The sequence below is a fragment of the Megascapheus bottae genome, chromosome 18, assembly GCF_031878675.1.
Source record: "Megascapheus bottae isolate mThoBot1 chromosome 18, mThoBot2.hap1, whole genome shotgun sequence".
In the NCBI taxonomy this organism is placed as follows: Eukaryota; Metazoa; Chordata; class Mammalia; order Rodentia; family Geomyidae; genus Megascapheus; species Megascapheus bottae.
In genome coordinates, this window is record NC_143526.1 from 41098674 (window position 1) to 41112236 (window position 13563).

Below are 13563 nucleotides of genomic sequence, written 5' to 3' on the forward strand. Positions count from 1 at the left end.
CTGACCGCATAGATCTCCTGCCAATGAGCACTGGATGACAGGCACTTCTGGGAAACTAAGGCCAAACTGCCGGCTTGTAGGGACTCTTCCCTGTCAGCCCCAAAGCCAAGGGTTTGCACTGCAGAGGAGAGAGACTGTTTGTTCTGTACCAGCTCACAAGCTGAGCTCAGTTTCTGCAAATTGAGAAATTTCGTGTAAAAAATCCATATTCTTGGCTTCTCTTGAAAAAAAAAAAGAAAGAAAGAAATCCGGATATCTGACAACACTTGGTCCAAATTCCAACTGTGAAATGGCTGTCCCCTTAGGCACCCCACATCCCATTCCTCCCTGGAGCCTGCTCCACTCATGAATATTTCTTCCCTGGCCCTGTGGGCATTTGAGCCTGACCCATGGGTGGTCTAGCAGAGCTCTGGGGATTCAAGCAAACTCAGAGAAAGCAGTAGAGTCAACTACTTTGGGCTTTCTAATCATCACCCCGACCCCCAGCTGTAGCAATTGCCACTTCCACTGGCTCCCTCTGCAGGGGTGAAATGGCTTTACAGGAGCCAGAGTGTGGGGGGTGCCCCTGAAAGGGGGGTCCTGAGCAGGGATCCCATCGCAGAGGACTGTCACCTCTCCATTACCATTTCACAAAGCAGGCTTTGAAAACCTGGGGTGCAACCACGTTTGAAACACACACCCTGAGGGTTCGCGTACCCGACCTCACCTCGGCAGAGAGCTCATCTCCCCGGGCAAAGCCTGCCAGGCTCCCGGGAGCGTGGGAATAAGCCCTTGGAGGCGCATCACACCAGCCACGAAGCCTTCCAGCGTTATTCTTGCCACCAAAGATAGGAGCAAAATGACAGTTTAGCAAGAATGACACGGAAGCCACCCCAGCCTCCAGGGCTGTGCCGAGATCCCACCTCCTCCGCGCCCAGGACTCAACTTCCCACAGTAAAGCTGCCTGGGCCATGAGGCTGCTGGTCCTCCCCAGCCCCTCCCAAGGCCCCCGAGCCCAGCAGGCTGCTAGCACTAGGGGCTATGGTGCCTGCAGGGGCTCTGCACAGGGCATGGTGACTCTGTAGGACAGAGGCCCTGGGACGGAGAAGCTGGAGTTGGCTTCGTGAAGAGTGGGCCTGTTTCTCCATCTGTGAGATCAGCACATGAGATGGTATGAGGGCCACAGAGGACAGCTTGGTATTCCAGACTTCAGTCAACTCCACTAATCAAACACAAGGACCTCAGGTCTCTCTCCTGCTGCAGCCTGAGCCCTGCCATTCCTGTGTGTGTGTGGGGGGGGGGTTCCTGTTGTTTTGTTTGCAGGGGACTATGGATGCTGTGGGGGCAGGGAGGGGGGAGACCTAGTTTGAAAAGGGAAATGAGGAGCTGAGAAGTCCTGAGCAAGTGGTTGCTCATCCACTGGTTCCTGGACACTGCCAGGCTGGACACTGTTCTGGGTCCAGGGATAACTCAGAGAACACGACAGAGCTGGCCACAGCCACGCTGGTGTGGCCTCCAGGGAAAGACCACATTCTAGAGGTGTGTCCAAGTAATTGCACCTCACTGTCAAGATGTCGTGGGGCCTGTGACGGATCAGGACAAGCTCCCTGGGCTTCCGGGGCCACACTTGTGGAAGGGGCTGGGGCAAGGGACGTGTTAGAGGACAGGTGTGGGGCCTCATAGGCAGGAGGGGACCAGCCTATGGGTCCCCAGGATGATGTCTGCAGGTGGAGGGGACAGAAAGAATTCAGTCCCTGACTTGAGAGCAGGAGAGCTGGCTGGGCAGAGGGAGGGAAGGAAAGAGGGAGGAGGGGGTGGGAGGAGGCAGGCTTTTACTTGGAGATAGGCAGGGGCCAGGGAAGCCAGTCCAGTGGCACACAGGAAGGAGCTGTTTATTTTACAAGGGGAAGGGCGCACGGTGGGGCCACATCAGGACAGGCTGTGCTGGGGGAGCAGCTGGAGGGTCCAGCAGGCATTCATTGCACAGGGAACTGGGGCTTGGGCAGGTGGAGAGGACAGAGGGCTGGGTGACCTTTGGATGCCTCCTGGAATAAAAGCCACTGGTCTTGCTGATGGATGGGTGGGTAGCTGGCATTTTCTGTGGTGCCATTTACTGAGGAGACAGGTAGGTGGCGCTGTGATGAGCATGTGTGAGAGGGAGCACTTCCTAGCTATGGGATGATGGACAGGGGAGGATGAGGCCAAATCCAGGGGAGCACAGAGACAGGGTACCTCACATGGCTGGTGTGGGACTGTTACAGATGACGTGTGTACGTGTGTGTGTGTGTGTGTGTGTGTGTGTGTGTGTGCACGTGCTTACAGGCAGGTGCCACCTAGATGATAGGATAGGCAGCATGGGGCACGCCCAGTGTGTATATTATATCCTCATCTCCATCCTTGGGCTCTGTGGCTGTCACACCACATGGTATGGCACTGGGTTGTCACGGGTGGAGTTGACATCAGCTCGTCAGCTGATACCAAGTTCAGGAATGTTCTGTGTGGGCTCTGTGTCACCACAGAGCTCCACGTAGAAGAGAGGCAGAGGAGAGGGCCAGGGACGTGGTGGGGGAAGACTAGAGGTGGGTTCTGAGCATGGTGGGAGAATGGTGGGGGGTGGTAAGGAAGGAAGCAGCGGGGAAGACAGGGCCTTTAAAATGGGGCCCAACCTGCCCCAGACCTGATTTCAGCTCAGCCAGCCTCCCAGGGAATCTCCAGAACCCTAAGTCCATCTGCTGATTGCTTTATCTGCTGGGTTTGGAGCTAGCTGGGGGCACTACGGAGGAGAAGAGCCCCTAGCTTGAAATTGGGAGTCCTGGTTCAAGGTCAGCCGCTCCACCTTTAGGCTCGGTTTCCTCCTCTTCCTCTTTGAGTCATAGTGAAGACAAAGGCAGAAGGCCTTGGCCTGACAGCCATTTACCCTCAATGCTCAGCTGTTCAATGAGTTTTAGCTCTGACAAGTCATCTTCCCATCCCCACAGGTCAATGGAATCCATGTCCCTGCCCCTGGGGTTTGAACCTCAGGGCTGCAGGGAGTACAGGCTGAGTGGGAGGATTATGGGGCAGTACTGAGCAAAATGAAGCTCCCTGTTGCTCGGTGACCCCAGAGTTCCACTCCTGGCTTTGCTCCCCAGACCTGGGACCAGAGGTTGAAAGAGTCATTGAAAAAATGTTTTTTGTACCAGTCCTGGGGCTTGAACTCTGGGCCTGGGCACTGTCCCTGAGCTTTATCACTCAAACCTGGTACTCTACCACTTGAGGCACAGCTCCACTTTCAGCTTTTTGCTGGTTAACGGAAGATAAGAATCTCACGAACTTTCTTGCCCAGGCTGGCTTTGAACAGTGATCCTCAGATCTCAGCCTCCTTAGCAGCTGGATGACAGGTGTGAGTAAGTACCCAGCTCCTGCACTGGAACCTTGAACTCAGGTTTGCTTCTTACATTTATTTGTTCCGTGTGGCTCTGTCAGGAGCCCTGGTTCCCGCACCCCCCTTCCCTGTTGGATGGCTGGGTGCAGGGGGTAGAGGCTGCTGACTGCTGGGGAAGCGAGTCTGGCTCGCCTGGGACTTGGGCTCGGCCGCACATGTAGGTCTGAAAAGCATGGAGCTGAGTGGAGCAGCATGTCACAATACTGTGCTACTTCTATAAATGAATGTACAGGACTTCCTTCAGAAGCGCTCCCATACGCTTAAGGGTCTCTGTCAAACCATACAGGACGTCCCTAGAAGGTCAGAAAAGAGGGAGCTGGACCAAGAAAGAGAATGTGTAAGACAAGCCAGCCTGCCTAGGTCAAGGAAAAGGAAAAAGAGGAAGAGGAGGAGGAAGGGGAAGTGGAGGAGAAGCAGCAGCACCGAGATAGACGCCCAGGTCTCCTAACTGTTTAATATGTTGAAATGGAGACAGCCCCAGAGACTCCAGCTTCCCAAATGCCCTGGGTGCTGACAGATCAGACCTGAGTCAGATACTCGAAGGGAGGCCCGGGGCTCAGCTCTGCCAGACAAGCAGTTCCTAGGATTAACTTTATGGAGAGGGTGGGAGGGGAAAGGGTAGGAGGGGAGGGGTGGGGAGGGGAAGGGAAGGGAGAGAGGATGGGACTGTCTTGGGCTTTGGTGGGTGCTCCCTGGCACTCCGTGGGGACCAGTAGGGCTGTGGGGTCCTGCTTTCCTGGAGAAGTGGGGCCAGGAGTTTGGCCTAGGGGTAGAGTGCTTGCCTAGCATGCAACAAAAGACCTGTGTTCGATTCCTCGGTACCACATACATAGAAAACGCCAGAAGTGGTGCTGTGGATCAAGTGGTAGAGCTCTAGCTTTGAGGAAGCCCAAGGACAGTGCTCAGGCCCTGAGTTCAAGCCACGGCTGGCCAAAAAAAAAGTGGGAACCCTTCTAACTATGCCAGAAAGAGTCTGCCGTGGGGTCACCTGGGTCCCGTACAGACCTCCCTGCACTCCAGGCCATTTGTCAGCCTTCCTCCTGGAACAAGGCTTGTGCTCACAAGCTGGGACTCAGGCCAGGCAGAGAACATGTTTCTGAAGACAAAATTATGGGTGGGGACATCCTGTGTGCACCCCTTAAGGCTCTACAAATCACCTGGTATATGACAGACCGCCTGCAGGTTCCCTTATGCTTCCTGTTGGATGTCTGTGGCTGGCTGAATGGACTGGTCATTTCCTGTGGCCTGTGAATGATGCTATAAATACCCAAATGTCCCTTGGCAGAATAAAGGTTCTCCACCCCTGAACAGTAAAGCATCACCAAGCAGAGGCTCCAACCCTGGCTCAGGGTGTGACTGAGGGCCAGGAGACACCAGGGGATGAGAATCTAAGCCTGGCTGGCCATGGTGCTCAGATGAGGAGCCAGCTGACCACACCCACAGAGCCTTTCCCAGATCTACGCCGCCGTCAGAGTAAAAGGCCCTGCTGGGTGCCTGGTGGTTCCCACCTCTAATCTCAGCTACTCAGGAGGCTGAGATCTGAGAATCACCATTCAATTCATTGCTAGTGGGCCGGAAAGTCCATGAGACTCTTATCTCCAGTTAGCCAGAAAATAGCCAGAAGTGGAACTGTGACTGAAGCGACAAAACAAAAAGCTAAGGGTCAGCTCCAAGGCACTGGGGCCACCAGGCAAGGCTGCCTTGAGGTCTTGGTGGTGCAAATTCCCTGCAGATGTGATCTATGTCACATGATTCCATCTACAGCCACATCTGTCAAGGACACAAAAAGATTCCAGCAACCATCATGCCGTGAGCCTGACGAGCCTGACTGTCAAGATACCTCCGGGGCCTCTTTCAATAAGCCTCGTTCTGGCCTCTTGTGTTTGCTGGTCCTGTCTGAGGGGTCCTCAGCCTCCCCTCCACATTCAAGGGTACAGAGCAAGCGCTCTAAGCTGCGTGCCATGTTGTAAATGGCAGCCTTCACGGCCTCTCCCCCACCCACTACCCTGCCACACTGTCCACATCAGAAGCCTGGATTGAGTGAGTGCCACAAGCCAGGCATTATTACAAATACTTCCACTGTACAGAAGAGGACATTGCGACTCAGAGAAATGAACAGGAGATAAATAATGAGCTTAGAAGCCAACCAGGTCTCTACAGCCCCCCTCAGCTCTTCCACCACACACCCCACTCTAGGAACTGGCTCTAGTGTTGACTGGAGAGGCCCTGGGAGGAGTGAGGGTGAGAAGCAGGCTTGCCTGTGGCTGGGGAAGCATCTTCATCCTGATCTGGAGCTTGCCATAAAGCACCACAGACAGTCCAACAGAATCCCTGGGTTTATCCAACTCAACATGGCTGTCATGGCCTGTGGGAAGGCGATGGGGCAAAGATGCAGACAAGGGAGTGGGAGTCAGGGAATGCAGGCGGACTCTGGAGCTAGAGCTGGCCAGGAGTGGCTTCTCTTCTGGAAGACCCCTTGGTTTTAGCCTAGTGAGACCCACCTGCGATGCCTCTACATACCGTAAGGTAAATTTGAGATGCTTTAGGGTATAATAATATGCTAATACACAAACATAGAAAATTCATGCAATCCAAAGGTACTTTCTAGAAGAAAAGTATTACCTTCCTGAGACCCCTGGGCCTTGGCTTCTGCTTCTCGACTGTGCCACTCCTCACTCTGAGCAACCTTTCCAAGGCGCTCTTTCCTGGCCTCCTATGGGTCTTGTTTCACTGCTGGTTCATCTGTCAGGATTAGGGCTCCTGGCTGGGCTGACAGGGGCTGGTCATGCTGCCTTTATCCCCAATTAACTGGTTAATCAAAGCTGTTCTGGTCTTTATCTTGCCCAGAGCTTGGCATGATTGTCCTCTGATTCAGAACCTGCGTGGGGACTGTGACTTTGCCACCTGCCATCCATCCTCATCACAGCCCAGTTCTCCCGGACCTCAGTCTTGCATTCTGGGAGCCAGGGCCCAGGAAGTATGAGGAAATATGCAATGGAGGCTGGGCTCGTTCCTCCATTCCTCCTTCCTGCATATGAGAAGAAAGCACCAGAAGACTCTCCTCTACAAAAAGACAGACTGCCTCTGGAGCCACCATCCTATGCTACTGGCAAAATGACTCCCAACTCATGTCTGTCCCTCACAGGTGCCAAGGCAGAAATACCTTTTTCATAGGCCTCTTTATAGCCAGAAAAGGAAAGAATACAGGCTTAAACAGGGGTGCAGACTGGGAGAGCAGTGGGCTTGAAGCAGATGAACGGGGATTACCCGTTTCTACAACTAAGAGGAAGACTGACTGCTCAGGCTGCCTGGAGAGGTGCAGGTGGGTGGCAAAGGTCACAAAGGGCACAGGGATAGCTGTGGCACCATTCAGCCCCCAGCCTGGCCTTAGCAAATCCACTTCCAGCCCGGACGCTGCTCATCAAGTTCAGTCTGCTAGGTAATAAAAATGGCCAACAGTGATTGAGCACTTGCCGACAGACTCTTTCTGGCCTCTTTTATTTTTTATTAATTCTATTTAGAGGGGCCTTACCAGCCACCATTTGACATCCAAGGGCTCCATTTCTGAGTAGAATGAACAAATTCCCAGATCCTTATACTTCTGGCAATTGGAAGTACAAACTTTAAATATATATATATGTATATATATACATATATATATATATATATATATATTTACATCGGCACTAGGGATTGAACCCAGGGCTTCATACCTGCTAAGCAAGTGCTCTACGAGCTACATCTCAGCCCTGAGACAAAACCTCTACATGATAATAGAGGGAAAGGGAGAAAGGACAACCAGGCAAAGACACTCTACAGGGGATGGGGAAGGAGTTCCTTAGTCCCAGGTAAAACCTCTTGACCCCTGAAGCAGGGGGCAGCTCTTTGCCCTTCCATTCCCTGGGGCAGCCTGCCTGTGCCCAGCTGTGTGTTAGGAGCGGCGCATTTTAAAGGGCCTCTCAGCTTTTCCCTCAGTAGGCCCCCAGTATCCACAGCCTGGCCCCCAGCTCTGGGAGGAGGCGACTTGGCTTTGCTTCACGTTTCCAGCGCACTCACAGTTCCCTGTGGGTTGGCGTGTGTCCCACGACAGACATCTTTCCATTGGAGGGAGCTGGCTCAGAGCTCGATGGAGACGAGCGGTCCCCAGGGCCCATGGCTCGCCTGACTCTTGGGCTTCTGCCTTCCTCTCAGAGGCTCTGCTCCAAAGCCCTCAGGGCCAGGAGCCACAGGTAGAGTTGTGGCCTCTCTCAGGTGGAGAAACCCACGGAAGCAAGAGGGCGTGGCTTGGCCACCTGCTCAACCCGGCACCCACCCCAGCTGCACTCCCAGGCATCTGCACTGAGGCTCTGTGCAGTGCCATCAGGTGCGAGGGCTCGGAACACACCTGGCCAACTCCCTTCTGCTCCCAACCTCCTGCAGGGAGACCAGTTTCTATGGGTCCTTTCTCCTCCAGGGTACCCAGCTCTGGATGTCAGCCAGGGAGCATTTATGCCACTGCCTCCCTCCCGGCACCCAGCTGGGGGGGGCACTCTGGGCATGGCACCCTTTAATTGCTTAAGAAAATGCCTGCTGAATGGACATCATGGCAAATAAACTCCATGGGTGAGAGCCTGCATCCAGCAGTAACATTAAATCAGTTCTCCCCAGCCCCCAGAACTCCCCTCCCCGAGGGAGCTGAGCTTTTGAATCCCTTTATTCCTGTCTAAGACCAACAACCCCCCCTCCATGAATGTATTAGACTAACCAAGGCTGGGTGTCCAAGCCAGCCTGACCTCCCCGGAACTGAGTCTTAGCCCCCTACTTCTCCCCAAGCTACCTCAAGCTTCTTGTCCTATCTCACCACCCCAAGGCTCTCCATCCTCTCCCCAGCCGGGTCACAATACGTTTGTTGAGTGAATAAATGGATGTGGAGTTTGCTGCAGTGAGCTGCCCACACCAGGTGCTCAGCCAATCCAAGGAATGAATGAACTTGATTCTTTCCTTCTCCACCGGAAGACTCCATGAAGCCGTGTGCGCCCCTTGGGTATGGAGCACCGGGGGCAGCGGAGACACCCCCGCCCCCGCCCCCCCGTACCTGGTTGGTGACCGTTCAGTACACGAGGTGCTCAATGAACGCTTCTGAGTTGGTCGTTCATGAATGACTCCAGAAAGCCCACGGGTAGGGGCGCGCCATGGGAGTCTTGGGGCGCAGTGGAGAGAGTGGCAGACGCCCCTGCACCCCACCTGTCTCCTCCCACGATTCGGGCTGGAGAGACCTCGCCCACCGGCAGGGCGCCCCGTCTCAGGCCACCCAAGCGGGGGCGCCCCACGCTCCGCGATCCGGGGACCCCCCGGGAGGAGCCGCGCCGGACCCGCGCCGCGGTCTCCAGGCGTCCGCAGGGGGTCGGGGCCGCGTCCACGTGCAGCTCCCCGAGACCCGGTGTGCCGCGCGGGGTCCGGCCAGGCTGCCGCGCGCAAAGTTCCCACCTTAAGTTCCCGTGCCGCGTCCCCAGCGCCCGGACTTGTCCGGGCTGCAGCTCCGTCCCCGCGGGATCAGCGGGTCCCAGACGAGGACGCGGTGGGGGCCTGGAAGCCGCCGGGGGTGCCCGCCAGGCCTCCCCAAGCGGCCGCCCAACCTGGGCCCCGGGGCCGGCCCAGCTCCCGCACTCGGACCCAGGGCCGTCCCGCCTCCGCCTCGAGTCCCCACAGGGCTGCGAGTGCGCCGGGAGCGCGGCGAGCCGGCCTCCGAGGAGGGGGCGGGACGGAGGGCGGGCGGGAGGTGGGACGGAGGGAGGAGGAGGGAAGGATGGAAGGAGGCGGGGATGGAAGGGAGGGGGCGGGACGGAGGGCGGGGACTGCGCCAGGGCGGGGAGGGCGGGCGGGCGCGCGGCGCGGGCCCCCCCACCGCGGGGACCGAGGCCGAGGCGACGTCTCGGGCTCAGGCCCCGCACGCCCGCGGGGCAGCGCCTTGCGCGCAAGTCACAGCGCCGACCCGGGCCGGGACGGCCCGCACCCGCTCCCTTTCCTCCGCCATCCCCGTCCCCTTCGGTCCCTCCGCGGTCGTCCCCGCGCTCGTGGCCTGGCGGCGGCTCGCGCCCCCAGTGCGCGCCGGGCACCCGCTCTCCCGGCGGGAGGTCCGGGCGCACAGGGCTCGAGGGCGCCTCTCACCGCCAGCCCAGGCCCGTGCCCGCCCCGTTCCCCTCGCTGCGGGCCGCGGCCTGGGCGTCTGCGGCGGCGTCCAGGACTGTGGTGCGCTTGTCCTGTCAACTTCGTAGGGGCGGCACTGTCCAGATCCACCGGGCTCGAGGGACCGGGTCCCCCGGTGGACGCAGGCACTGGAAGGAGGTCCGGGCTGCCGTCTCCAGGTCCTGCCCCGGAGCACGGACGCGGCACCCCGCAGTGCGCGCCCAGTCTGGGACATGTCCTCACTGGCAGAGGCAGCCTTGCCAGCTCACTGGCCTGGCGCCCTTCTGTCCCCTTCTCTGGGTGTCTTCTGCTTGTTCCACCACCAGAGAACCGAGAGAGAACGCGCTGCCCGTGGAGGGTTAGGAGCCAAGCTAGATCGGCAGGGACCTTCCTGGAAGAGCTTTCCCTGCGCTGGGCAGAGGCCCGGAGACCTGCAGGCTGTGGTCGGGGCCGCTGCGCCCAGCACAGGAGCCAGCACGAGCCCAGCCGCTTAGGTAGAAGGACGGTGAGCGCTGGGCGTCGGGCTGTCAGGAGAGACTCGTCTGGAGCAGACCTGGGCGAAGGTCCTGCCGACAGGGACAGAAAGGCTTGTGGGCGGGAGCTGGCCAGAACCCCCGGTGGGAGTGGGGCGTGTCCTCGAGCCACATCAGGGTCCCGCGGGACCCCATCTCCCCTGGGAAGCCTGGGCCCCCTCGGGACGAGGGCCACGCCTCACACTCGGCCAGCCGCCTCCAGGCACTGTGCACCACGTCCCCAAGCAGCCTCTGGGTGGCTGCTGGAGGGACCTGTCCATCTGTACGTTTAGACAGGGTCATCTCAGGATGGAACCGCTGTCCTTGTGGAAGACAGAAGGCCCCGGATGTGGGCAGAGGGTCCCCAAGTGTTCCCTGTGGCATCAGACCTGAAGATTCCTCCGGTCTGGGGTGGAGCCCATCCAGATATTTCTGGTTTGGGGGTAGCGGTGTCACACTTTGAGAAGCTCTGGTTGAAGACCTGAACCCCAATCCAGGGGTGTCTGCTTTCAGAGTCCATACAAACGAGTAATTCCATGGCCCCATCATCCCGCACCCCAGAGCCCTCAGACAGAGAGGCTGTCCCTGAGGGAGCGTGGCACAGCGGAATCAGATATTGAGGTGAGCTGCTGGACTCTGCACAGGGACTGTGCACTCCCTGACCCCTTTCTTCCCAGCTCAACTACGTCCATTAAAACCTAAATCCTTTTAAGGAACTGCCTCTGTAGTTCCTTCCTTCCTTAGAGCCTTCCAGAGTATTCTCTTCTCTTATTTTCATTTCCTTGCTGAGGAACCTCCCTCCCCTCCCCTCCTCTACAGTGGATGTAGACAAGGCCACTGCTGCTTTCTGTCACCAGGACCGGGTGGCTGCTGGTGGTTGGTAGCTGTCAGAGGCATACAAGGGACAGCAGGAGGTTCTGGCACACAGTCATGTTTTATTCGCACCTAACGAGTTAAATCTTTTTTAGATTAGCTGTCACTCTTTAAAAATCAGGAGACTCATATAATTTTTTTCGCCTTCTAGAACACTAGCAATGATCTGGCCTGCATCCTTTAATGGAGCACTGCACTGGTGTGTGTGTGGGGGGGGGTTGTGCCCCCGCAATGGTTGCTGGTCCTTGTGGTTTGCCCCTCAGCCCACGCCATGCTGTCTAAGTCACCAGCAGGCCCCTCCCTGCCAGCCAGATTGGTGATTTGTCATCTTGGCAAATCACCTAGAGCCCCATGGTAGATGGCAAAGGAGGGTGGGAACTCAGGTCTGTCTGGGCCCAACGCCCAAGCTCTCACTGAGAGATGAACTGCTGTTAATATGGGGGCAGGAGGAGATTGGCATCGCTGCCCGGAGGACATACCCTAAAAAGGGAGACACTGTCAGGGGTTTAAGAATATGTTTTCTTCCCATCCATCACTGGCACTTAGCCGGTCTTAGGCTGCTTTTCCAGGGCAGGGAGGATATCCTCTGCGGTTGCAGTTCTTCAGTGCGCCCATCTTGAGCTAGAAGGCTGTGATTATAGCAGTGTTCTCAAGGGGACGGGGGCTGGCCAGCAGCAGGGCTCACTGGGTGATTGGGGTGCAAATGCTGGTCTCTGGGAAGAGGATGATGGATTCCTCTCTCCCACCCCCCCCTTCTCATAGGGTTTCTATGCTCCAGGCACCTTTTCCTGTGTCTGGGATCTCCTGGCCCATCTCTGCCTGGAGTTATTTTCCCATGCGTCCCATGTGACCCAGGACCCCATCACAATCGCCTTCTGGAGGGGACCCTGAGCAGGGCTGGAACCAGGACCTGGTGGTGAAGAAAGAGGCACACAGGGAGTGCTTCAATTTTATCTTTCTGGGAGATTTTGATATTTTACTCTCCTGGATTTTTCCTCCTCCTTCTCCTCCTCCTCCTCCTCCTCCTCCTCCTCCTCCTCCTCCTCCTCCTCCTCCTCCTCCTCCTCCTTCTCCTCCTCCTCCTCCTCTTCCTCCTCCGTCTCCTCCTCCTTCTCCTCCTCCTTCTCCTTCTTCTCCTCCTCCTCCTCCTTCTCCTCCTCCTCCTCCTCTTCCTCCTCCTCTTCCTCCTCCGTCTCCTCCTCCGTCTCCTCCTCCTTCTCCTCCTCCTCCTCCTCCTCCGTCTCCTCCTCCTCCTTCTCCTCCTCCTTCTCCTCCTCCTTCTCCTCCTCCTTCTCCTCCTCCTTCTTCTCCTCTTCCTCCTCCTCCTCCTCCTCCTCTTCCTCCTCCGTCTCCTCCTCCGTCTCCTCCTCCTTCTCCTCCTCCTCCTCCTCCTCCTCCTCCTCCTTCTCCTCCTCCTTCTTCTCCTCTTCCTCCTCCTTCTTTTATGTTGGTCATGGGACTTGAACTCTGGGCCTGGGCGTTGTTCCTGAGCTCTTCAGTTCAAGGCTACCACCCACCCCTTGAGCCACAGTACCACTTCTGGTTTTCTAGTGGTTAACTGGAGATAAGAGTCTCACGGACTTAGTGCCTGAGCTGGCTTTGAACCGCGACCCTCAGATCCCATCCTCCTGAGTAGGATTACAGGCGGGAGCCACCACTCCGGGCTCATCCTGGATATATTTTTGGCACTGATTTTGATTTAAAAAATATGATGTCACCATGTTAAAAAAATGAACTGTGTGATTTGTGGCCAGGGATAGGAAGGAGAAACTGGGGAGAGCAAAGGAAGGAGTGACGTTGTCCAAAAAGAAGGGTACTCATCACCCACTTCCAAACTTTCAGGTGGCCTCTTGAAGCTTGCATCCCCGCTGCCTCTTTCCAGCTCTGGTCCTGCTCCCAGCCCAGGGCTAGTCAGAAAGAACCTGGGTTCTGGCTCAGCCGTGGGACTGCACAAAGGGTGCCGGTGGACGCTGGTCTCCATGGTGCTGTGAGCCTTGGGACACAGGAAGAACAGGTTCACCTGTGACACCCAGGGAAGGCTGGGTGACCCAGCATTCCCCCGAGAGCTGACAGGTGCTGGGTCCGGTCTCTTTCCATCGCTTTCAGGCTGGTTGTGGCCTTGCCGAGTCCAGCCGCTGGGAGATGTCATTCACTGAACGTTTCCTGGCGCTGTACAGAGCCTCTCTCAGTACAAACACAGTCTCCATGACTCAAGAGCCAAGAACATCGGGGGCCTCATGGCCCCACACTGGCTGCTGCGGTTCCGGGGCAGGGCCTGCCCTGGCCTCTGGTGCAGCTCTTTGGTCTCACTCACTGGATCATTTCTTTAAGGACCTTGGTGAACCTTTGGTCTCCAGCCCTGCGGGGAACCGCAGGAGAGCAGAGCTGGGTGCTGTGCTTGGGCACAGGTAAGAGGAGCTCTTTTGCCCTGTCCCCTGCTGCCATTTGCCCAGAGCGTGCTGTGCCCGCCACCCTTCCAACACAGAGAGTGCTGCCATGCCACACTGGGGATTCTTAGTCTTGGGACTGAGGGGAGCTGAAGTTTAATGCTTCTACTGGCCTCCTCCCTCCAGACCTCCCAAGGGAGGCTGTGTGTGTGTGTGTGTGTGA